At 33.2% G+C, this 26,803-nt stretch overlaps 1 protein-coding gene and 1 pseudogene across 3 annotated transcripts in view; both read right to left on the reverse strand.

The window, feature by feature from the left end:
• The window catches only part of LRFN5 (leucine rich repeat and fibronectin type III domain containing 5), a 286,079-nt gene that overhangs the window by 138,526 nt on the left and 120,750 nt on the right, over window positions 1–26,803 (reverse strand). For all 3 annotated transcript variants that reach the window (XM_050798957.1, XM_050798956.1, XM_050798964.1), the window contains one exon: window positions 803–978. The gene's annotated coding sequence lies outside the window, so the exon portion shown is untranslated. The remainder of the gene's footprint in view (window positions 1–802; window positions 979–26,803) is intronic.
• Window positions 16,674–26,766, reverse strand: LOC126959617 (peptidyl-prolyl cis-trans isomerase FKBP1B-like; annotated as a pseudogene).

A 26,803-nucleotide genomic window follows, 5' to 3' on the forward strand; every position in this document is an offset into this window, starting at 1 on the left:
TCCTGAGACATTGTCTTAATTTTCAAATTCTATGGTCATAAATAATCTTTTAACTAATATATTTACCTGATTTACCTAGAAGTTAGAAAGCCCATACATAAATTTATGGCTGGGAATTTGTTTTGTGGTGGTATGCAGTACATTGTGTTATGTATTTTACAGATTCTTCATGTCCCCTGATTTCAATTCATTTTCCTATATATGATTTTCATTTTCTTCTGTTTTTCTAGTATGTACATTTAAAGGTTGGCATAAACTCTCCTTGAATGACCCAGATAACGTATCATTCAATAAACCAACCAATCAGGAAAACTGCTCTTTCTAGCACCAGTACATTGCCCTTCATACAGCACTGGACATCAAAGCCATGGAAACAGCACTTACTTTTTAAAATTTAGAAAACCAGAAATTGTATTCCACTTTCATAGTTTATGAGCCAAGCAAATTTGATAAAATATTTGGTCATTTTGAATCTTTTTATTCATTTGCAAACATTGTTATTTTAATATATTCCTTGTCCAAGCCTTATAGAGTTGTAAGTATAAATTATGATAATGCATGTGAAACACAAATCCTGAAAAAAAAAATCAGAAAATTCCACAAGGATATAGGTTTTCAACACAAAAAGTGGAAGACATTGCATCTCCAGAAAAATATGACTCAAAAAAAAAAAAAAAAAAAGATAATCAGTGATGAATACTACGAGGTTTAATTTGTATGTAAGTTAGCAAGATTTTTAGTTTTCCTCCCTTAAGTGTTTTAAACCCACTGACAATGATTGAACTGAATGCAATTAACTTACTTCTGGAGCCTGAAGAGTTCCTCACAGCTGTGAAGGAGTCAGCACTCTGCCTGGCTGCTGCAGAAGACGGACAGAGTGAAAGCATCTCCAAAGCTGATTTCAGAGGATGGTGTCAAAAGATGAGTGCTCGGCTGCTACATATCTTCTCAACACCTGGCTGAATGGTTACAGGGATTCTTCAAAGGAGGCAAGCACAAAAAAAGAGTGTATCAAAAAATGCTTATAAAGTATCCTTGAAAAACATAGTGGCTGTTAACTGGGTGATCAATCTCAAACTACAGCAGGACTATCATGCAATATGATTTAAATATATTTGCATAATAAAGCTTTCCAATGGAATGTGCAACATACTGTGATTTCAGTAAATATATTAGCATTCTCCTTTCCTTTCTGAAATAAGTTTTCTTATCAAAACTGGGGATAATTTAAATAATCTTAAGCTGCATAGTTCAATTTCATCATATTTAAATTAATTCAACTAGCAGTCTAATGTTAAAACACTGCATAAGTTAACATATATTTAAGCATCACCTACTATTTACGAGGCATATGACACTTAGGATATGGCAGTGAATGAACCTGAAAAACCCCTACCCTGATTAAGCTAATAGTCTTATGTTGTTTTTCCCGTATTTTTTTCAATAGAAAAAATCTGTCTATTGCAACCTATATGTCTATGAAAGAAATACATAGGCATGCCATTTACATTTTAACTTTATGTCAGCAGATTACTGATTTCTACCTCTTTTTGAGGTTTTCATGTCACTCTAAAGAATAGTTAACTTGGCTCGATGAGACATGATGTTTAACTTTCTTTCTTTTAAGATCTATGTAATAGTACCAATTGATATTCAACCACTGATATTTTTAATGCAGAAATAGGCTGAGTTTTTTAAATGTTCTTGAAATTAATAAAAGCATTGTAATTTTACTTTAACTATGACTTATTTTGTCTGAGGAAGAGAAAGGCAGAAATAATGAAATTCCTAAGCATAATAATATAAAGCAGATCTAAGATGAAACAGCAACTTGAGTTTAGCTAATTATTTCTGCTGCCTTCACTTGTAAAGATATATGAATGATCTTATAGAGTCAAAATTTAAAGAAGTGATGATATTGTCTTAAGATAATAATTAGAAATTTATTTAAAAAGGAAAATTAAGCTATTGCTTAATTTAATACTGAAATGGTCAGAAATACTAAAATCAATGCACAGATTAATTGTACAATTAAATAAAAGTAAATTATAGCTTATATATTTCAATTATTTATCTGAATCTGTCAATCAATGCTGTATCTTTTTGAAATTTATGTTTACCACAGCATTTTAGAATAACTGGGACATACCACATACACACATATGAATATAAATCAATCATTTGACAACCATGTTGGTACAGCAATTGTTTGCCTTTTCATTTATTTCTTTCCATGAATATATTTTAAGCTAATTTTCACATTCATATATGCATGATAAAAATATCAGAAATCCAGTAGTACATCTCCCTCCAAAGTAAGATATCCTCCTCGCAGAAAACCAATTTCACATTTTAGAACATTCTTTCAGAAATTGTGTGTGTATGTATGTGTGTGCATGTGTAAATTTTTGTACATATATCAGAATACTTTGCTCTGTTGTGCCCGTTTTTTTGTTTTGTTTTGTTTTTCTTTTTTTTTTTTTTTTTTCTGAGACGGAGTCTCGCTCTGTAGCCCAGGCTGGAGTGTAGTGGCGCGATCTTGGCTCACTGCAAGCTCCGCCTCCCAGGTTCATGCCACTCTCCTGCCTCAGCCTCCCGAGTAGCTGGGACTACAGGCACCCGCCGGCATGCCCGGCTCATTTTTTTGTATTTTTAGTAGAGACGGGGTTTCACCGTGTTAGCCAGGATGTTCTCAATCTCCTGACCTAGTGATCCGCCCGTCTCGACCTCCCAAAGTGCTGAGATTACCCGCGTGAGCCACCGCGCCCGGCCTGTGCCCTGTGTCTTTAACATCTTGAAGAACATTCCATTTCTGTCTTCTAGCATGAATCCATTCATTCTAGCAGTGCACATCTACCATAAGCATAATCTGTTCTTAAAGTGTCTTAACTGAAAAAGTACACCTTTCTGGGATTTATTGTTACAAAAATAACATTTATATGAATATATGTATTTATATACATATATGTATTCTGCACATATATTCATATGTATGTATTCTGCACACATGTTAGTAAATACAGGCACAATATATTGCTAAATAAATTGTTTTGGTTAAAACACCTCATTGTCCCTGTAGCTCTGATCATGTTTCTTTCTTTGTAGTAAAGGTGCAGTATAAAAAAAATCTGAATTCTGTAATTACATTTTATATTATTTCATTATGGTAGCAAAATATAAAGGCCTCATAATATCATCCTAACTCCCCCTAAAACATACTGTTGACCAACAGTACGTCTCTGTCTTCATTTTAGCATAAAAAGCACAGTAACAGCTGAAATTCCTACCTAAATTCTAATTTCCCAGAGAAAATTTATTGTCTATATAGTCACATAACTATGAGAACAGCATTTCCTTTTTTTGTAATAATACCTTTATTAAGACTTACTATGTTCCAGCTACCATGAAACATGTGTTAAAAAATTCTCTTAAGAATCGAATGAGGTCAATACATATTTCTATTTTAGTGCTACAAAAGTGCAAGGACAGAGAAAGATCAAGTAACCTTGGGCAAGGTCATACAGATAAATAGCAAAGTGAGGACTCTCACCTAGGGCTATCTCACTCTATGAAATGTCTTATATCTCATAATGTAAGTGAAATTTTCAGAAAATCAGTAAGGGTTCTATATTAAAGTCAGGTGTTATTTTTTTAGCCCATATATTTTGGTCAATGCAATGACTAAAGTGAGAAAGTTCAGATTTGAGATTCTAATACTACATTTTCTAGTGTTATCATACAAAGATTTTTTTTCTTAATATTATGTTGAAATGGAACATCCTATAAAAAATTAAGGTCAATTTCTTAATTCCAAGTTGTTACTATCTTTGCATAATCTTAGAAAATTCAGCAACTGTTATTGTTTATGTACATGTATTTCCAAGAAGCATAGTTCTCCCTCTAACAATTATTGTGGATGATGTATTAGTCTGTTCTCATGCTGCTAATAAAGACATAACTGACACTGGGTAATTTATAAAGGAAAAGCATTTAATGGACTCACAGTTCCACATGGCTGGGGAGGCCTCACAATCATGTCAGAGGATGAAGGAAGAGCAAAGGGACGTCTTACATGGCGGCAGGCAAGAGGGCATGTGTAGGGGAACTCCCCTTTATAAAATCATTAGATCTTATGAGACTCATTTGCTATCACCAGAACATCCTGGGAAGGACCTGCCCCCATGATTCAATTCCTTCCCTCCGTGTCCCTCCCATGGAACGACACATGGGCATTACTGAAGCTACAATTCAAAATGAGATTTGGGTGAGGACAAAGCCAAACCACATAAGGTGCCAACACTAAACTCAGAAAGAACTTAGAAAACATGGGCAAAGTTCCAGAATTTATTAGAAAATATGTGTTTAAAAGTGAGAATCATTACCTCCTCCAGCACCCAATGATACTTTCTTATCCTCTAGGATATCTTTACTAAGTGTTCATCAACTGCCTGAACATACACATTGGTAAGAGCCTTAAAATCAACAAAGATAGGACTCTAAAGTCTTCTAGACCAAGGCTGAAATCACAACTATGACCACATTACCCATTTTTCTCTTTCAAAATGAAAACAGTTACAAAAAGTTGTAATTATTTGAAGATACAATGTATGTGAAGGTACTAATCATAATACGTCATACATTATAGGCATTGCAACAATTTTGTTACCCATAGAAAATCTTCCTAAACCTGCCCTAAGTTTTGACCCATTGAAAACTCTTGAAATATCTGAAGACATCAGAATATCATCTCACATATTCCCTTCATTTTAAATATTCATAACGTTTGAAAAATTATGAATCCATCAAATGGTATCATTTCCAATCACTTCTTCCTAGAATTCCTAATAGTACAAAATAAACAAGGAATGAGTTGTTCTACATTTGTCTTTAGTTACATTAACTTTGTGTTAAAAAAGGTTAAAAAATAAACAGCCAAATGTTTTGGCCTACATGATGCAAAAACCAGCTGTTTTAAAATATATAAATAATTGAATCATATGATGTCATTGCAGTTCATTCAATTACTTATTTACAATTATGTAATAATATATTGACACAAAATAGCCATTATTTTTACGGGACTACTCCAAAACTGAGGTTATAAGATAGGGATTGCTATTTTATTAAAATGAATGACTTGAAAAATAATTTGGGACACAAGCAAAAAATTGAAAATTACTTCATATTAATAAGTTTGTTAAAGCATAATTATTCATAAATTCATATAAACACTTATTAAAACATGCTTGCCTCACCATTAATATTGCTAAACCTACTTTAAAAATTAAATTAGAGGCAATGATTGAATATGAAAATGCATTTGTTATTGGAAAAAATGTAGCACCATATCCTTGGCTATAGGAAAACTTTTACAAATTATTGCACACGTCCAAGATCATATGACAAATAAATTAATACACTACTAGAGCATTTATTGCTTAATGTAAATGTCACATTATAAATGAAAACAACTAATCATTCCTTTCCTCTAATAGCAAGAGTTCAGCAGTTAAGTAAAACATAAATCTTGCTGACCTAAAAATTTTATTACTGTACTTGTAATATCTTGTTAACAACTAACAGAAAATAATATTAAGGGATACTGTATTTCAGTACTTCAGTAAGCTACAACTTAGGTGAAGGTTGTTTTTTTTTGTTTGTTTTTTTGTTTTTTTTCAGGGTATGAAGACAGAAGGTGGGTAGAGGTTGTGCTTGCTTTTCATTGTTTTTAAAGAAATGACTCATTCACTATGTTTCATAGTAATAGTTTAAAATATGAGATTCTCACCACATACAAAAACAGAGATGCTAAATTAATAACTGATTCAGTGAAAACCAAAACGTATTATTACAATTTTAATTTAATTACAAAATTTCTGTTTATTAGACAGTGGTTGTAAAATTTCCATGAAAAATAAACAAAAGAAATGTAAAACCAGGCCCAGATGAAGACCCCAGAGCTGTCAAAATACTTTTACTTGCACCACAATATTTTGTCAAATGATAGAATCAAAACAGTCCAAAGTAATAACAAAAATACTTCAAATAATGATTTCACAATTTAATATTACACTGCTAAAATTTTCCTTGACATTTATCAGAAACTCAAAGAGCTATAAACTTTCTTTTTCCCTGAAGACAACTTTAGCACATCTTTATCCCTTGGTGAAATGAGAGAGTGGTCCTTTGATTTCATTTGCTAGCTCATGGTCTGCTCTGACAATGTAAATGTCAGGCCTACTCTGTTCTTTGGACCATATGGAAAAACAAAACACCACATTCTTGTTGTTCTTAATGGTTTGGTAAAAGTCAGCAGACAGATAGTATGGTCAAACTAATATGTATATCAGTTTAGCTCTTTGGTAATGATCTTTTCCAGTTAAAACAGAATATCAATTTGTGTCTATCAATAGAATAATTATCATTTTTTATCCACATACGATATTTCCTTCTTTATTCCCTTACTCCCTTCTTTCCTTTTTCCTGTATCCCCCATTTCTTCCCTCCCTCCCTCTCTCCTTTCTTTCCTTCCTCTCTTTCTCCTGTCTCCCTCTCTCTCTCTTTGTCCCTTCAGTAACTCTTAACTTATACTTAAACCTTTTGTCCATTAGTATTTAAGTGTTTATACTATGTACATCACAGTGTCACTGTGAATGTTATTTGATATATTACATACATTCACACACCTGTGTATACACATGTACCCACATACCACAACCTGAAAAAAAAGTTTTATGTAAATCAATATTTTATCTATTTCAACTTTGACCTGTTTTTTGACCTCTTTCCACTCCTTCCATGAGGGGCTAAATATAGGTTCATATCAGGATGAGGTGGCAAGTCTTTATTAGTCCAAATGGACATTGGGGCTTACTGTTAACATCATTTTAGCTGATTATTGGATAATAGCAAATCTCTGTGTTAGTGTATTCCTGGATGTTTTATCTCCATCTGATCCCTAACCATTTTGTTCTATAATATAATCCCCTTATTTAGGTCCTTTGTATCTACCAGTTTTCACCTTCCCTCTTTCTCTCCCCTCCTCTGTGTCCCTTCCCTCCCTGTTTCCTCTTTCTTCTCTCTATCTTCCCTGATTCCCTTCTTTCCTTCTTCCCTCCCTCCCTCTCTCATCCTTCGTTTATTCCTTCCTTCCTCCAAGACCTCCTCCTTTGCATGTTAAATCAGAAATTATTTCATAAAGAAACCATAATACTGAACATTTTATAAACATATAAAATTTTTAAAAACCCAATTCAGCAGAATTTCAAAACATTTATATTACATTATGTCCTCTCTTTAGCGTTCTGATTCATGTGTAAATTTGTAGAAGCCAGATCAATTTTTTCACGTGCAAATGCACTCCATTTGTTTATTAATATTCATAATACAAGTAATACATGAGTACGTTATTCTTTTAAAATTAGACATAACAGAAGCAAGGCACAGTGACACATGCCTGTAATCACAGCTGCTTTGGAAAGCTGAGGTGGGAAGACAGCTTGAACCCAGTAGAACAAGACCAGCCTATGCAAAATAAGACCCTGTATCTAAAAATTAAGAAATAAACGCTTATTTATTTATTTAGGGATGAGGGAGAGAATTATTTGTGGCTACACACATGTAGCAGAATGTATCATGCTAATTGAACTTTTCCATATTTTGACTGTGTTCATGTATACCTACATATGTGATAAAATTTAGAAAACTAAATGGAAGCAAATACAAGTATATGTAAAATTGATAAAAATCTGATAAGGTCAGTGGGTTGTATGAATGACAGTTTCTTGATTGTGATATTGTACTACAGTTATGCAAGATGTAACCATTGGAAGAAACCAGGTATAAGATATGTGGGAATCCCTCTGTGTTACTGCCATGACTGCATGAAAATCTACATAACAGTGCATCATCTGCCTTAGGGCGAGCCTTAAGTGTGAACAGTTTCAGGACTGCAATCTTAGCACTAGATGTTCCTTATTAGAAAAGGAACATCTAGTAAAACATGTTTAATTGTCACAGTGAATTATTTGTCCTTATTAAACCACATTTGAAATACAGTGTGTCTCACAGAAAACTAGAAAAAATATAAATCCATCAGTCAATGGAAAGTACTGAATTACTGTTTGCTTTGGGTACCAGACCACATAAATGGCATTATGGTAAAGCACAGAGATTACATTTTTTACCGGGTATGTAAGATGGTAAAATAACCAGCTACTAAGTGCACTCCTGAACTGGTGTTAATCAGAGTCGCTACCTGTGCTTGCCTAATTGTGTTTCCCTTTATTAGGTAAAAATAAAAATAAAATGCTGATTTCTGGTGCTCTGTATCTATATGTGTATGTGTGTGTATGTAGGTGTGTGTGTAGAGAGAGACAAAGAGAAAAAATATACTTTATAATGGTCACTGTAAAAATACTGGAACATATATATTAAAGTCAGTGGGTTGAATATGAGACCATAAGTCCTGGGAAACTATTGAGCAATTGAAAATTAGATTCATAGTTGGTTAAAAGAGATTTTGGAATAAACTCAGAAAAACTAAGGACCACACGGAGTACGGGAGTTTCAAAGAACTGCAAATATTCTGAAAAGCAATATGGGTGTGAGAAATATCTATAAGCGCGAGAAGTACCTTTTTTGGCAGGAGGACTTAAAAACACATTACAAGGACAGGGAAGAACTAACAGTTTAGATGTGAGAGGTATTACACTTTAAAATGAACCACCCTAATGGTCCATCATGTGATGTACCACATGTCTTAGATTTCTTATTGGCCTGTAAGCTATTTGAGGTCCAGGAATATAATATGAATAATTGTATGCCCTGCAGCATCTAGCACCTTTGCCTACGTACAACAAATTACATTTTTAACTGCAAATGAAGAAAAATCACATAGTAAAAAGCATTCAAAGAAGTCACCTCTTGAGGAGAAAGTTTCCAAAAGAAAAGATAACTCAAAAAGAAGAGAATGTATTAAAATTGAAAATTAAATGATGCAATTAGAAATTATTTTGATGGAGAGGTCATTGGAAAGAAAGTTAAACTATGAAGGCTGTACAGGACAAATTTTCCATAAGGTCAGATTATAAACCGTCATGTATAAAAGACAGAAGGAAGAATGAAAAACTAAAGATGAATACAAAATAATGTTTGCAAAGCATTTTCAGATACGTTATTTTATTAGACCATAACCCTGCTGTCCTTGGTATTTTCTTGTTCAGCATTTTAACACTGACTTAAGGGACATAAGAAGTGATACTTGTTAAATCTTTCAATCTGTGACTGACACAAAACTGGGATTTAAAAATGTCTCCATAGGTTTAATGAATGGGCTGAGACTGTCAAAATGAAATAGAGTAAAGCCAAAGTAAAGAGGCTTAGATTTAGAAACTTAACTATTAAAGTATAGGTGAGGGTTACTTCTTTGAAAGTAGTTTATATGAAATATACATAAGGGATTAATTGTCTCTATGATCCTTAATGGTCAATAGTTTCAAGACTGCAATCTCAGCATTCATTAATAGAAAAGACATATCCAGAAGAACAAGTTTAATAATCATATTGAAATATGTCATCCTTATCAAGCTATATCTGGAAAACAATGTATCTCATTATGAATTCTGGTGAAACATGCCTGGAGACAAAAACTTAAGGAAATCTGGCAAGCACTGCAATTAAAAAATGGTTGGAAAAACCTTGGACATTTTAGCTTGAGAAAGAGATATGATAAGGAGAAGATACCTTCAAATGCCATTTGAAAGCATAATTTGGAAAGAAGGATAACAGTTGCATGGGGGCTTTACTTTTACATTAATAATTTACTACTAGGATAGTCCCATATTAGTATGAGCCACCATGGAGAAGGTGAGTGAATTGATTTCTGATAGGCTCACTCTATATGGGTACCAAAAATGACATTCTTGTGTAGGACTTAAGTTTGGAGGTGATTGGCCCTAAGGATTCTGCCTAATGCTAATGTCCTGTGAGATTGCCTTTAGTAAGACACTTAGGGTTAAGTTAACCCTATGCCCAAAGTCAAACTGACTTCTCTTCATCCTCAGAGTGTGCATCTGCTTGGAGAGACTTCCAAAGAGATGAGATAAACAGATACATTGTATGTATCACCAATGACTTTATAATGTGATAAACATTTAAAACTAAATATAAGTGGGAATATTTATCTCATCTCCTTGAACATATCTAGAAGTCCATTCTTAAGCCAATACATATGTGCATTGGAGGAAAGAAAAATACACATATGTGGAAAGATTATAATTTCAGTTTTTTTTTTCAGTATGTTCTAATGTGTGATTTTGATGCTTGACCACAGGAGCTGTAACTCCATTTTTAGCTCAAAAACTACGTGCATTTGAATTTTACCATACATGCTATTAACACCGAACTTTATTAATAAGATCATAATTTGATTTTCTTTAGAGTGATTATATCCTGAAATGGTTTGACTCCTTGTCCCCACCCAAATCTCATCTTGAATTGTAACTGTGTTGAGGGAGGGCCCTAGTGGGAGGTGATTGATCACTGGGACAGTTTCCCCTATACTCTTCTCAAGATAGTGAAGGGGCTCTCACAAGATCTGATGGTTTTAAAAGTAGCATGTTCTCACTCATAAGTGGGAGTTGAACAATGAGAACACGTGGACACAGGGCGGGGAACATCACACACCAGGGCCTGTCGGCGGGTGGGGGGCTGAGGGAGGGACAGCATTAGGAGAAATACGTAATGTAGATGACGGGTTGATGGGTGCAGCAAACCAACTTAGTACATGTATACCTATGTATCAAACCTGCACGTTGTGCACATATACTTTAGAATTTAAAGTATAATAATAATAATAATAATAATGTGACAGTTTCCCCTGTGTGCTCTCTTTTGCCACCTTGTGAAGAAGGTGCCTGCTTCCCCTTTGCCTTACTCCAGGATTGTAAGTTTTCTGAGGCTTCCCCAGCAATGCAAAACTGTGTCAAATAAACCTCCTTTGTCTATAAATTACCCAGTCTTAGGTAGCATCTTTACAGCAGTTTGAAAATGGAATAATACATCTGCATTACCATAATAATTTTGCATAAGGGGTTAACTGAGATCACAATAAAACGAAAGCAAATTTTAATATTTCATATATGTACTCTATCATTTTCAAAGCTTCTTTACATACATTATTTTATGTGACCTTTGAAATAATATTACAAAGCAGATATCACAGTTATCATTTGCTCTCATTTTCAAGGCTGAAAGATGATTTCTCTTGCACAGATCTATGCCAATATTTGCTGGCAGGTAAAAAACTATAGAATCTCTTTCCATTCTACTATTTTTATATATATATATATATATAATATATAATTATATATATAATATGTTTATATACATATAATATATAAATATAATATATATATGAAAAGTTAGTCTTAACAAATTTCATCTAAGACATGATGTGAAGAAAGAAGAAAACTGATAACATTATACAGGATGTAAACACTAAGAAATAAAATGGAAATATAATTTATAGGGATCAAATTGTAAAATCACTTACACATGATTTTTCTAGTTTATTTTGGAGCTAAGGGCAATATATGTTTAAACTTATCTCATCATATCAAAATGAATAAGTTAAACAGAAAATATGTTTTAATATAGAAAAGAAAGTTAGAGAGACAGCTTCAAAATGTGCATGTATCCCTATTGATGTTAGCTAAAAGTTACAATTTTTGATATTTCATTTAAATATGTGCTAGTTTTCTAACATCAGTAATCCAATTCTTAATTCTGGCATTGATTTAGTGATAATGAACTTGCAACATTAGGATGAAATTTTTTTCATCTAATTAGTGAACTTATTTTAACTTTTAGGTTTGGAGGTACATATGAAGGATTGTTACATAGGTAAACACATGTCATGGGAGTTTGTGATACATATTATTTCATCACCCAGGTATTAAGCCCAATATCCAATAGTGATCTTTTCTTCTTCTTTCCCTCCTCCCACTCAAGTAGACCCCAGTGTCTATTGTTTCCTTCTTTGTGTTCAGAAGGTCATATCGTTTTGCTCTCACTTATAAGTGAGAACATGCAGTATTTGGTTTTCTGTTCCTGTGTTAGTTTGCTAAGGATAATAGCCTCCAGTTCTTCCATGTTCCCCCAAAAGACGTCATCTCTATATACACCATGGAATATTATAGCTGTATAATATTTCGTAGCATATATGTACCACGTTTTTATGGAATCTGTCATTAAATCAATGAATGTTTGTTAATTCAATGTCTATCACATCCTTTGGTTCTATTTGCACTCAGTTCTTGCTTTATTATAAGTCAACATTTCACTGTCTCTCACGTGCATTCATACAATAGAGTTATAAATGGATTTAGTCTTATGAGACAATACAGTTTTATAAGACAATACAACATATTCTGGATTGTTACTGTTTGCATACGTCTCTCAATGCTCATGTGTTGGAAACTTAATTGTCATTGCAACAGTAATAAGAGAGGAGGGCTTTAACAGGTGATTAGGTAATGAAGGCTCTGTCCTAGTAAATGGTTAAATGACATTATCGTGGGAGTGGGCAAGTTATCATAACAATGAGTTCATTATAAAAAAATATGAGCTTGCCAATTATTCTCTGTCTGTTGTCCTCACTTTTACCTTCAGCCCTTCTGTGATGGAGTGATCCTTGCCAGGTCCTGGTGCCATGCTATAGAATTCCATGCCTCCAGAACTACAAGATAAATAAACTTCTGTCTATATATATATGTGTGTGTGTGTGTGTGTGTGTGTATGTGTGTGTGTGTATATATATAATACTCAGTCTGTTATAGCAGCAGAAAATAGAGTAAGTCATCCATATTTTTATTTTGCCAACACTGTAATGATGATCCTTAATGCAATGAAATTACGTGTCACATATGAAATTCTAGTGTACCATTAAAAGCCCATAAGCATCTGATTTTCACCATTCCTCACACTCTAAGCTGCATGCATACTGAACCATATATTTTTTTTCTGAGTTTTTAATATTGGGGTAAAAATACACAACAAATTTACTATCTTAATAGTTTTTAGTGCACAATTTAGTAGTATTGTGTACATTTACACTGTTGCACAACCATCATTACCACTTTTCTCCAGAACTTTTTTCATTTTGCAAAACTATTAAAAAATAACTCTCCATTATCCCCTACCTGAAGTCCCTTGCAATCACCATTCCACTGTCAGTTGCTATGTCTGGGACTACTCTAAGTTCCTTCTATAAGTGGAATCATATAATATTCTTTTGTAATTGTCGTATTTTATTTAGCATAATCTCCTCAAGATTTATCCATGCTCTATCATATGTAGGTTGTTTTTTCCTTTATGAGGCTGAGTAATATTCCATTGTATGTATATACCATTACCTCAGCCATTTGTCTGCTAATGGACAGGTGAATTGCTTCCCACTTTTAGCTTTGTGACTAATATAACTTTAAACATGGATATACAAATACATTTCTTGATGTCTCACTTTCTATTCTTTCCACCTCTATACCCAAAGTGGAATTATTGAATCAAAATAATTCTATTTTAATATTTTGAGGAACTATCTTATTCTTTTCCCAGGAAAATGAACCACTTACACCTTACATTCCCGCCAACATATCAAGAGCGTACAAAGGTTTAAATTTCTTCATATCTTCTCCAAGTCTTATTATTTTCTCTGTTTATATTCTTTTGAGAGTTGTCATTCTAATGATTATGAAGTAGTATTACATGGCAGTTTTGATCTGCATTTTCCTAAAACTGCTGATGCTAGGCATTTTATTGTATGTTTGTTGGCCATTTGTATATCTTTTCTGGAGAATGCCTGTTGAAGGCCTACATCTATTTTTGAATTGGCTTATTTCTTGTTGAGATTTAGGAGTTATCTATAAATTCAGGATATTAATAACTTATCATATATATAATTTCCAAATACTTTTTCCCATTCTGTGGGTTGCCTTTTTATTCTATTGACAATATCTTTTATGCACTTTACAAAATGTTCATGATTCCAATTTGTCTATTTTTCTCTTTGTTGGCTATGCCTCTGCAGTCATATCCAATAAACCATTACTAAATCTGATATTTTAAAGTGTTTGCCTTGTGTGTTAAGTTTATAGTTATCAGTGTTATATTTAGGTCTTTTATCCAGTTTAATTTTTTATATAGTGTTATGTAAAGGTCCAATTTAATTATTTTGCATGTTTTTCCAGCACCACTTGTTAAAAAGACTGTCCTTTCCCCACCTGAATGGTGTCGACAACCTTGTCAAAAGTAATTGGTCCATACATGCAAGGGTTTGTTTCTAAATGTTGCATTCCATTTCATAGGTATATATGTTTGTCTTTTTGCCAGTACCAAAATCCTTTGATTACTGTAGCTTTGTAGTAAGTTTTGCAATCAGGAAGTATTAGCCCCACAGCTTTAAATATATATATATATATATTTATATATTTATATAAAATATATATTTATTTCTTTATTTAAAATATATATTTATATTATATACATATTTAAATGTATTAAATATATGTATTAAATGCATTAAATATACATATTTAAATATATTTATTTAAAAATATATATTATATATTTATTTAAAATATATATTTATATATATTTTAAATATATATTTATATTATATATTTAAATATATATATTTAAAAAATATATTTATATTATATATATATTTAAATATATATACTTAAAATATACATTTATATTTTATATATATATTTTATTCCAGATTCCTTGAAATTCTGTGTTCTAGAATTTTTAAAAATTTATTCAGCAAAAGTAATCAGAATATAGTCATTGGAAATTTGTGGATCCCTTTGGGTCGTACTGATGCTTTAACAATATTAACTCTTCCCATTTTGAACACAGGGATTCTTTCTAATCTATGTCTTCTTTCATTTATTTCAGAAATGTTTTGTAGTTTTCACTCTGTAAGCCTTTTGCCTCCTTTGTTAAGTTTATTCCTAACTCTTTTGTTCTTTCTGATGGTATTGTAAATGGAATCATTTTCTTAATTTTTTTTCAGCCTGTTCATTATTAGTGTATAGACTGCAAATGCACTTTGTATGTTAACATTTTATTCGCTTATTTTGCTGAATGTGTTAATTAGTTCTAGCAGGCATTTAGGTGTGCATTTTCTTTAGGATTTTCTACTTAAAAGATCATATCATCTGAGATCTGAGATAATTTTATTTCTTTCTTTTCATTTCTAATGTATTTTCCTTCTTTCCTTTCTTCTTTCTTTTATACATTTGGAGTGCCTTTCAAAATTTTTTTTTTTTTTTTTTTGCTTTTTTTTTTAAATTTTTGTGAGTACACAGTAGGTGAATAGATATTGCTCAAAAGAGGAAATATAACTGGCAAAGAGGTATAGAAAAAGGTGTTCAACATCATTGATAATCAGAGAAATGAAAATAAAATCTACAATGAGATATCATCTCACCCCTTTATTCGTTTTTATTGCCTAATTGCTCTGGCGAAGAACTACCACTCCATTGAACTAAAGGGGCAAAGTGGATTCTTGCCCTGTTCATAATTTTAGGAGAAAATATTTTAGTCTTGCCCTACTGAGTGTGATGCTTCTATATTTTTTGTCATACATGACTTTTATAATATAGAGGTAGTTTCCTTCTATTATTTGAGTGTTTTGTATCAGGAAAAGATAGTGAATTTTGTCAAATATTTTCTTGGCATTAATTGAGATAATCGTGTATTTTTTTCCTTCATTCTGTTTATGTGGTATATTACAGTGAATGATTTTAATATATTGAGCCATCATTCCATTCTAGGAATAAGCCACACACAGTCAAATGGTATATAATCCTTTTAATATGCTGCTGAATTCAGTTTGCTAGTATTTTGTTGAGAATTTATATATCAATGTTCATAAGGCATAACTGCCTGCAATATTTGTTTCCTGTATTATCTTTGTCTGGCTTTGCTACCAGGGTAATGGTGGTCTCATATAACGAGTTAAGGAGTGTTTGTTCCTTTTCCATTTGAGAAAGATTAATGTTAGTTCTTTAAATATTTAGTAGAATTCATTAGTGAAGCCATCAGATCCAGGGCTTTTCTTTTTTGGGGAAGATTTTAATTACTGGTTCAATTTCCTTACTAGTTACAGTGCTATTCAGATATTCTATTTCTTTGTGGGTTAATTTTGGTAAGTTTTGTACTTTTAATAATTTGTCTATTTCATGTAGGTTATTCAGTTTGTAGATACACAATTGTTCAGGATAATCTCGTAATCCTTTTTATTTCTCTAGAATTAGTAGTAACATCCCCAGTTTCATTTACTGTTATAACAATCTTATTTTGAATCTTCTTTCATTTTTTTTCTTAGTCCAATATTCATCAATTTTACTGAGCCTTTCAAAGAACCAATTTTTAATTTGAATGATGTTCTCTCTTATTTTACTATTATTTATTTCAATGATCTCTGCTCCAATCTTTATTATTTATTTCCCTCTGCTATTTTGGGAGGTTTAGTTTGGTCCTCTTTTTCTAGTTCCAGAAATTGTAAAGTTGAGTTGTTCAATGAAGAGCTTTCTTATTTTTAAATGTCAGCATGTATAGCTAAAAGTTTTCCAGCGAGCAGTACTTTCACTGAGTACCATAAGTTTTGATATGTTATGATTTTGTTTTCATTCATTGCTAAGCATTTTCTAATTTCCCTTGTGATTTTTTTGACCGATTTGTGTTATTTAATTTCCACAATTATGTGTGATTTAATTTTGACAAATTTGTGGTATTTTTAGTTTTTCTTTTGTTATTTCTAAGTTTATTCTGCCATTGTCATCACAGTAAATGTTTTATGTGATGTCAATCTTTTAAAATGTATAGATACTTAATCTGTGGCTTAATATATGCTATATTCTGAAAAATGTCTTGGGTGAACTTGAGAAGAATGTGCATTCTGTTGTTGGATAGAGTGTTCTGTATATATCTGTTAGGTCTGGTTGTCTTATTTTGTTCATTAAATCCTCTATCTTTTCATCTTCTGTTTAGTTGTTCTACTGAGAGTGAAGTATTGAAGTATCCAACTATTGTGTAGAGCTATTTTCTCCTTCAATTCTGTCAGTTTTTACCTTATATTTTTACAGTCAATTACTATATGTGTAAATGTTTAACATTCTTTTATCTTCTTGCTCTATTGCTCTTGCTCAATTTTTATTAATAAATAATGCCTTTGTCTCTTGTAAGCTTTATAAATTTAAAATTTATTTTGTCTGATACTACTATAGCTAACCCCGCTTTAATTTTGTTAATATTTGCATGAAATACATTTTTACATAGTTTCATTTTCAACCTATTGGTGTCTCTGGATCCAAACTGAGTCTCTTGTGAACAGCATATTATTTGAATTATGGTGTGCGTGTGTTTCTTAATGCATTTTACCAGTCTCTGTCTTTGAATTGGAGTGTTTAATCTGTTTACACTTAAAATGATTACTGATAATGTGGGACTTACTTTAGTTATGTTGCTATTTGTTTTCCATATGCACTATAGAATAATGCTCCTCATTTCCTACACTACTATCCTCTTTTGTGTTTATTTAATTTTGTTTTGTATTGAAATTGTTAAATGTATTTCTGTCTTATTTATTTTTTCATTTATTTGAGACAGGACTTCATTCTGTCACCCAGACTGGCAGTGAAGTGGCATGATACCAGCTCTCTGCAGCTTCAGCCTCCTGGGCTCAAGTGATACTCCTGCCTCAGCCTCCTGAGTAGCTAGGACTACAGGTGCATGCCACCACCATGCTTGGCTAAATTTTGTATTTTTTCTAGAGATGAGATTTTTGCCATGTTGCCTGAGTTGGTCTCAAACTCCTGGGCTCAAGCAATTCACTCACCTCGATCTCCCAAAGTGCTGGGATTACAAGCATGAGATACTGCACCCAGTAGCTTTCTCATTTTCTTTTGTGTATATCCTTTAGTACTTTATTTGTAGTTACCAGATGATTGAATTTAACATCCTCCAATTACAAGACACTGATTTTATTCCAGCTTAACTAATGTACAAAATCTCTAGTCCTTTGACAGTTCCATCCACACTACTTTTAACTGTTGTCACAAAATTATATCTTTGTACATTTTTTCCAAAAGTATAAATGAATATATTTCTTTTAACATTTTATTAATTTATGTTTAATTCACAAATAATAATTGTATATATCGATGGGGTAAAATGTGATGTTTTGATCTATGTATACATTGTACAGAGAGCCAATTAAACTAATTAACATATCCACCACCTTAACTACTTATATTTTTTGTTATGAGGAAATCAAAAATCTATTATTTTAACAATTTTAAAACACATGATATATTCCTCCTAACTGTAGTGGAATACAATATTGAAGTTTATTCCTTCAATAAAACTGGAACTGTGTCCCCTTTGATCAATGTTTTCATTTTCGTCATCCTTCCCCAGTCTCTGGTAACCACCTTTCTACTTTTGATTCTATGAGATCAACTGTTTTATTTTTAATTTTATTTTATTGATTTATTTTTTGGTCAAGCACTGTGTGTTTATTTTACATATTATTTCCAAAGCAGACATTGTTTAAGTGAGCAGCCAACAGAATTTATAAGATAGAAAGTGAGAGCAAAGGTAACTGGCTCAAGCCTCTAGCATACACCGTGTATATCTCATATCTGATCACCTTGCATGTCTGGCTTCAGTGAAGGTAGAGCAGTGTAGATTTGGCAAGCAAGAAATCTATTTTCTGTGACCAGGAATGGCTACTATATGCCTTATTTAAAAATGCAGAACTTGAAATGTTTCAGTGCAATGAAAATTTCCTCAAGCAAGGATATGCATGAACAATAACGAACATACACACAGAAACTTGGGCAGAAAGAATGGATCATGCCATGGGACAGTGAGGTTAGCACACTGATCAAGAGCCCCAACAGGAGGAGCTAACCCAGTGGCAGAGCAGGCTAGCAGGGTGAGCAGCAGCCATCTCCAACCACCTTGATTTCCTTCCTGCCTTCACTCTGAGTTGAGCAGTTCCCTGTCAAAGATAGGGTAGCACTGGGAGGGATGACACAAGAGAAGCCTGGGGCTCCATATGACACATCAGGTATGCAAGTCAGCTTCACCTTCTGCCCCAGGCTCATCTGCACTATGTCCTCTTCAAAACCATTGATGACTTCCTGTTCACCAGTTTTGAACTTGTTTCTGTCTTAGGATAAATCAAATTTATTCCCATTTTGGAACATTCCTGTGTAGTGCACCACACACATCTGGCTCTTCTTGACTCTTCTGGCTCTTCTTGCTGAATGTCCTTCTTGACCCATCATGGTCCCACAGGCCCCATCCCTGGGGGTTGCCGATGTTGCCCCGAAATCAGTTTGGTTCCCGCCCCAGTCACATAGTCGCTTCAACTTATCTTCCTGTCACAACTGCAGAGCTGAAAGAAGCGCAGCTAAAGTGGGGACCTGAGTCAGTAGGGTGATACCAAGATTTTTAGATATTACATATAAGTGAGATCATAAAGTATTTGTCTTTCTATGACTGGTTGAATTCACTTAGCATAAATTCCTCCAGTTCCAGGCACGCTGTGAATGAAAAAAATTTCCTTATTTTTAAGACTGTATAGTATTCTACTGTGTGTGTGTGTGTGTGTGTGTGTGTGTGTGTATACACACCACATTTCCTTCATTCATCTTTTAATAAAATCAGGTTGCTTTTATATCTTGACTACTGTGACTAATTCTGAAATAAACATGAGAGTACAGGTATCTCGTTCACATGCTGATTTCAGATTCATTGGCTATATATCCAAAAATAAAATTTCTGGGTCATATGTAATCTACTTTTAGTTTTTAGAAAATCTCCACACTATTTTGCAAAATGATCATGTTAATTTACATTGGCCCCAACAGTGTACAAAGGGTCCCTTTCTTGACAACACTTGTTATCTCACCAACACTTATCATTTTTGTAAAAGCCATGTTAATAGGTGTGAGGTGATATTGCATTGTGGTTTCAATTTTCATTTCCCTGATGATTAGAGACTTTGAGGATTTTTTTCATATATCTGTCAGTCATTCATATGTCTTCTGTCGAGAAATGTCTGTTCAGATTCTTTGTCTATTACTAAATTAGTTTTTTTTTTTTTTTTGGATTTTATCCCCTTACCATATGTCTGGTTTAAAAATATTTTATCTAAATTTGTGGGCTACCTCTCCATTATGTAAATTGTTGTCTTTGCTGCATGAAAGCTTTTCTGTTAGATGCAATATCCTCTGTCTATTTTTGCTTTTCTAATCTGTGCTTTTGAAGTTCCATCCCAGAAATCCTTTCCCAGACCAAATTGCGAAGACTTTACCCTACATTTACTTGTAGTAGATTTATTGATTCATTCTTTCATATAGGTATTTTGTCCATTTTGAATTAATTCTCACATACGGTGTGTGAGAATGATCCAATTTCATGCTTCTGAATGTGGATATACAGTTTTGTCAACACCATTTATTGAAGTGATTGTCTTTTCTTCATTGAAAATCAATTGACCTTAAATATTCAGGATTTTGCTTCTGTGCTTTCTTTTCTTTTCCATTCATCAGTAGATCTTCTTGCATGCCAGTACCATGCTGTTTGACTACAATAGCTTTATAATCTATTTTGAAATCAGGAAATTTGATACCTCCCACTTTATTCTTTTTGCTCAATTGCTTCGGCTGTTCAGGGATTTTTTTTCTATTAGACTTTTACTATATTTCTGTGAAAAACAAATTGGAATTCTGACAAAGATTGCATTGAATCTGTAGTTTGCTTTGGGTACTATGTATGTTTTAAAAATGATAAATTTTTCAATCTATGAACATGACCTATCTTTTTATTTACTTGTGTGTTCTTCAACTTCTTTCACCTATGTATTACAGTTTTCATCATAGTCATCATTCACCTATTCAGTTAAATGTACTCCTAAATATTAAATTTTATTTTTGGATGCTATTGTAAATGGAATTATTTTCTTGATTTCTTTTTGGATGGTTTGTTTTTAGTTTTAAATTTTGTTTTTATAAATTACAACTTTATTAAATGTACTAAACAGTTTTAATAGGTCTTTGATAAAGCCTTTAGGGTTTTCTAAAATAAAATCATGTCATTGGCAAACATGATGCCAATTTCAATTTGCACTGACAATTTCACTTCTTTTTTTCTTTTATGGAGGCCTTTTATTTTTTCTAATCTAGTTATTCTAGCTAGGACTTCCAATGCTATAATGAATAGAAGTGATGACAGTGAATATCCTTTTCTATTTCCTAATCTTAGAAGAAAAGCTTTCAACTTTTCACTGTTTAATATGATATTGATTGTGGGCTTGTCATATATGTCTTTTATTATGTTCAGGTACATTATTTCAATACCTATTTGTTGAGAGCTTTTATCATGACCAGATGTTAAATGCAGTCAAATTTTTTTTTTGCTTTTTTTTTTTTTTCCTGGATCTATCGAGAATTTTTTTTTTCCTGTATCATATGGTTTTGTTCTTCATTTTGTAAATATAGTGTAACTCATTTATTGATTTATGTGCATTGAGCCATCCTTTCTCTTGTGGAATGAATCCCATTTGAACATAGTTAATAAATATTTTATGTGCTCCTGAATTTGATTGGCTAGTTTTGTTGAGGATTTTTGCTCCCTATTTATCAGGGATTTTGGCTTGTTGTAATCTTTTCTTGTAAGGTCCTTGTATGGCTTTAATGTTAGGGTAATGTTTGTCTTGTAAAATAAATTTTGAAGTTTTTCTTCCGTTTCAATTTTCTGGATAATCTTGAGAAGGATTGATATTAGTTCTTTAAATGTTTAGTAGAACTGGCAGTGAGGCTATCATGCCCTGGGCTTTATTTTTATTTTTGAAAGTTTTTAAATGCTGATTCAATCTCCTTACTCATTACAAGTCTGTTCAGATTTTTCCATTTCTCTTTTATTTGTCATGGTGCATTGCATGTTTCCAGGAATTTATTTATTTTTTATGTGCTATTCATTTTTTATTGTATAGTTGTCCATGATAGTCTTCAGGTTCCTTGCATTTCTGTGGTATCAGTTATAACGATTCCTTCCATTTGGATTTTATTTGAGTCTTCTTTCTGTTTTTCCTTGTTAGTCTAGCTAATGATTTATGAATTTTATCTTTAAAAAAAAATTTTAGTTTCATTTATATTTTCTACTGTTTTTCTAGTCTCTATTTTGTTTATTTCTACTCTGATCTTTGTTATTTACTTCCTTCCACTAAGTTTGGGCTTAGTTTGTTCTTTTTTTTTTTTTTTCCCTAGTTGCTAGAGGTATAACATTAGGTTGTTTGAGATCTTTCTTCTTCTTTGATGTAGGTGTTTATTGTTATAAAATTCCCTCTAAGAATTGTTTTTGCTGTATCCCATAAGTTTTTGTATGCTGTGTTTCCATTTTTCCTTGTCTCATGATTTATTTTTAATTTTTCTTTTAATTTCTCCTTTGTCCCATAGGTCATTAAGAAGGATATTTAATTTCCACATATTTGTGAGTTCTTCAAGACGATGATGATGATGACGATGATGATTGTTATTGACACAATGTCTAGCTCTGTCACTGAGGCTGGAGTGCAGTGGTGTGACAACAGCTCACTGAAGTCTTGATAAGCCAAGCTCAAGCAAAATCTTTCCACCCCAGCCTCCTGAATAGCTAAGACTACAGGCACATGCCACTATGCCTGGCTAATTTTTGTATTTTTGTGGAGATGGGCTCTGGCTATGTTGCCCAGGATGGTCTCAAACTCCTGAGCTCAAGCAATCCACCCAGTTTGGCCTCCCAAAGTGCTGGCATTATGGAATGACCCACTGTGTCCAGCCTGCTCCTATTATTGGTTTCTAGTTTCCTGCCATTTTAGTTGTAAAAGATGTTATTCAATATAATTTCATTCTTTTTAAATTTGTTAAGAATTGACTTGTAGACTAACACGTGATCTATAGAAGAGAATGTTCGGTGCATACTTCAGAATAATATGTATTTCACTGCTGTTAGATGAAATGTTCTGTAAATACCTGTTAGATTCATTTGTTCTAAACAGTAGTTGAGAAAATTTCCCTTGCCTGGGGAAGAAGTTAGAAACACAGATTTATAAAGCTCAGTGAACATATAACAGTTTGAATATAAATCAAACTACATTAAGACACATCATAAATAAATTGTTAAAACTTAAAGGGAAAATATTGAAAGCTATCAGGGATTCCGTCATGTAATGATGAGCAACCTGGACTCTGAAAGCTATCAGAGAAAAGCTACTTAATGTGCAAAATGGGATCTTGAAAAGATTGTCACTGGATTTTTCAGCAGAAAGCTTGTAGGCCAGAAGAGAATTGAATGATATATTCAAAAAAAAAGAAAAAATAAAAAAAAAAAACGACTTCTGACGGAGAATTCTATACCCAGAATCCTGTCATTTAAAAATAAACGGGTTAGATCCCATTTGTCAATTTTTGCTTTTGTTGCAATTGGTTTTGGTGTTTTAGTCATGAAGTCTTTGCCCAAGCCTGTGTCCTGAATGGTATTGCCTAGGTTTTCTTCTAGAGAAATAGGTTTTATGGTTTAAGGTCTTGTGTTTAAGTCTTTAATCTATCTTGAGTTAGTTTTTGTATAAGGTATAAGGAAGGGGTCCAGTTTCAGTTTTCTGCATATGGCTAGCCAGTTTTCCCAACGCCACTTATTAAATAGCGAATCATTTCCCCATTGCTCACTTTTGTCAGGCTTGTCAAAGGTCAGATGGTTGTAGATGTGTGGTGTCATTTCTGAGGCCTGTTTTGTTCCATTGGTCTATATATCTGTTTTGGTACAAGTACCATGCTGTTTTGGTTACTATAGCCTTGTAGTATAGTTTGAAGTCAGGTAGCATGATGCCTCCAGCTTTGTTCTTTTTTTTCAGGATTGTCTTGGCTATACAGGCTCTTTTTTGGTTCCATGTGAAATTTAAAGTTTTTTCTAATTCCATGAAGAATGTCAATGGTAGTTTGATGGGAATAGCATTGAATCTATAAATTACTTTGGGTGTTATGAACATTTTCATGAAATTGATTCTTTCTATCCATGAGCATGAACTTTTTTTTTTCATTTGTGTCCTCTCTTATTTCGTTGGGCAGTAGTTTGTAGTTCTCCTTGAAGAGATCCTTCTCATCCATTGTAAGTTGGATTCCTAGGTACTTTATTCTCTTTGTAGCAATTGTGAATGGGAATTCATGATTTGGCTGTTTGTCTATTATTGGTGCATAGAAATGCTTGTGATTTTTGCACATTGATTTTGTATTCTGAGACTTTGCTGAAGTTGCTTATCAGCTTAAGGACTTTTGGGGCTGAGATGTTGGGGTTTTCTGAATATACAATCATGTCATCCACAAACAAAAATAATTTGATTTCCTCTCTCCTATTTGAATACACTTTATTTCTTTCTTTTGTCTGATTGCCCTGGCCAGAACTTCCAATACTACGTTGAATAGGAGTGGAGAGAGAGGGCATCCTTGTCTTGTGCTGGTTTTCAAAGGGAATGCTTCCAGCTTTTGCCCATTCATTATGATATTAGCTGTGAGTTTGTCAAAAATAGCCCTTACTATTTTAAGATATGTTTCATCAATACCTATTTTATTTAGTGTATTTAGCATAAAGGGGTGATAAATTTTATCAAAGACCTTTTCAGCATCTATTGAGATAATCATGTGTTTTTTGCCATTGGTTCTGTTTATGTAATGTATCACATTTATTGATTTGCATATATTGAATCAACCTTGCATGCCAGGGATAAAGCCAACTTGATCGTGGTGGATAAGCTTTTTAATGTGCTGCTGAATTCAGTTTCTCAGTATTTTATTGAGAATTTTTGCATCAATGTTCATCAGGGATATTGGCCTGAAATTTTCTTTCTTTCTTGTGTCTGCCAGGTTTTGGTATCAGGATGATGCTGGCCTCATAAAATGAGTTAGGGAGGATTCCCTTTTTTTCTATTGTTTGGAATAGTTTCAGAAGGAATGGTACCAGCTCCTCTTTGTATCTCTGGTGGAATTTGGCTGTGAATCTGTCTGGTCCCGGGCTTTTTTGGATTGGTAGGCTTTACTTACTGCCTCAATTTCAGATGTTGTTATTGGTCTATTCAGGGATTTGACTTCTTCCTTGTTTAATCTTGGAAGGGTGAATGTGTTCAGGAATTTATCCATTTCTTCTAGATTTTCTAGTTTATTTGCATAGTGGTGTTCATAGTATTCTCTGACGGTAATTTGCATTTCTGCTGGATAAGTGCTGATGTTTCCTTTATAATTTTTATTGTGTTATTTCACTCCTCTCTCTTTTCTTCTTCATTAGTCTGGCTAATGGTCTATAAAGAGCTTCTGAACATCAAAAGAAACTATCATCCAAGTGAACAGGCAACCTATAGAATAGGATAAAATTTTTGCAATCTATCCATCTGACAAAGGGCTAATATCCAGAATCTACAAGGAACTTGATCAAATTTACAAGAAAAAAAAATAAAAAAGTGGGCAAAGTATGTGAACAGACACTTCTCAAAAGAAGACATTTATGAAGTCAACAAATTTACGAAAAAAAGCTCATCATCACTGTTCATTAGAGAAATGCAACTCAAAACCACAATGAGATACCATCTCATGCCATTTAGAATGGTGATCTTTAAAAAGTCAGGAAACAATGGATGCTGGAGAGGTTGTGGAGAAACAGTAATGCTATTACACTGTTGGTGGGAGTTTAAATTAGTTCAACCATTGTGGAAGACAGTGTGAAAATTCTTCAAGGATCTAGAACTAGAAATACCATTTGACAATCCATTACTGGGTATATACCTAAAGGATTATAAATCATTCTACTATAAAGACACATGCACATGTATGTTTATTGCAGCACTATTCACAATAGCAAAGACTTGGAAACAACCCAAATGCCCATCAATGATACACTGGTTAAAGAAAATGTGGCAAATATACACCATGGAAACCTATGCAACCATAAAAAAGAATGAATTCATGTCCTTTTCAGGGACTTGGATGAAGCTGGAAACCATCATTCTCAGCAAACTAACATAGGAGCAGAAATCCAAACACCACATGCTCTCACTCATAAGTGGGAATTAAACAATGAGAAAACATGGACACAGGCAGGGGAACATCACAAGCTGGGGCCTGTCAGGGGGTGGAGGACAAGGTGAGGGATACCATTAGGAGAAATACCTAATGTTGATGACGGGTTGATAGGTGCAGCATATCACCATCACACTTGTATTCCTATGTAACAAACCTGCACCTTCTGTATATGTATCCCAGAATGTAAAGTATAATAAAAAAAATTAATAAAATAAAAATAAAGGAGTGTGGCCAGGTGCAGTGTCCTATGCCTATAATCCCAGCACTTGGAGGGTTGATGCAGAAGGACTGCTTGAACTCAGGAGTTTATGACCAGCCTGAGCAACATAGGAGACCCTTCCACTGCTAAAAGTAAAAATGAAGATTAGCTGGGTATGGTTGTGCACACCTGTGGTCCCAGCTACTCGGCAGGCTGAGGCAGGGGGATTGCTTGAGCCCAGGAGTTTGAGGCTTCAGTGAGCCATGACTGTACCACCGCATTACTGCCTGGGTAAAAGACTGAGACACTGTATCGAAAAATATATAAAAATAAAAATAAAGGTAAATGGGTGGTAAAAACTTTTTCAGACAAAACCCAAAGAATTTATTTGTATAAGAAATGTTAGAGTTTTTCAAGC

The sequence above is a fragment of the Macaca thibetana genome, chromosome 7 (genome assembly GCF_024542745.1).
Source record: "Macaca thibetana thibetana isolate TM-01 chromosome 7, ASM2454274v1, whole genome shotgun sequence".
NCBI lineage: Eukaryota > Metazoa > Chordata > Mammalia > Primates > Cercopithecidae > Macaca > Macaca thibetana.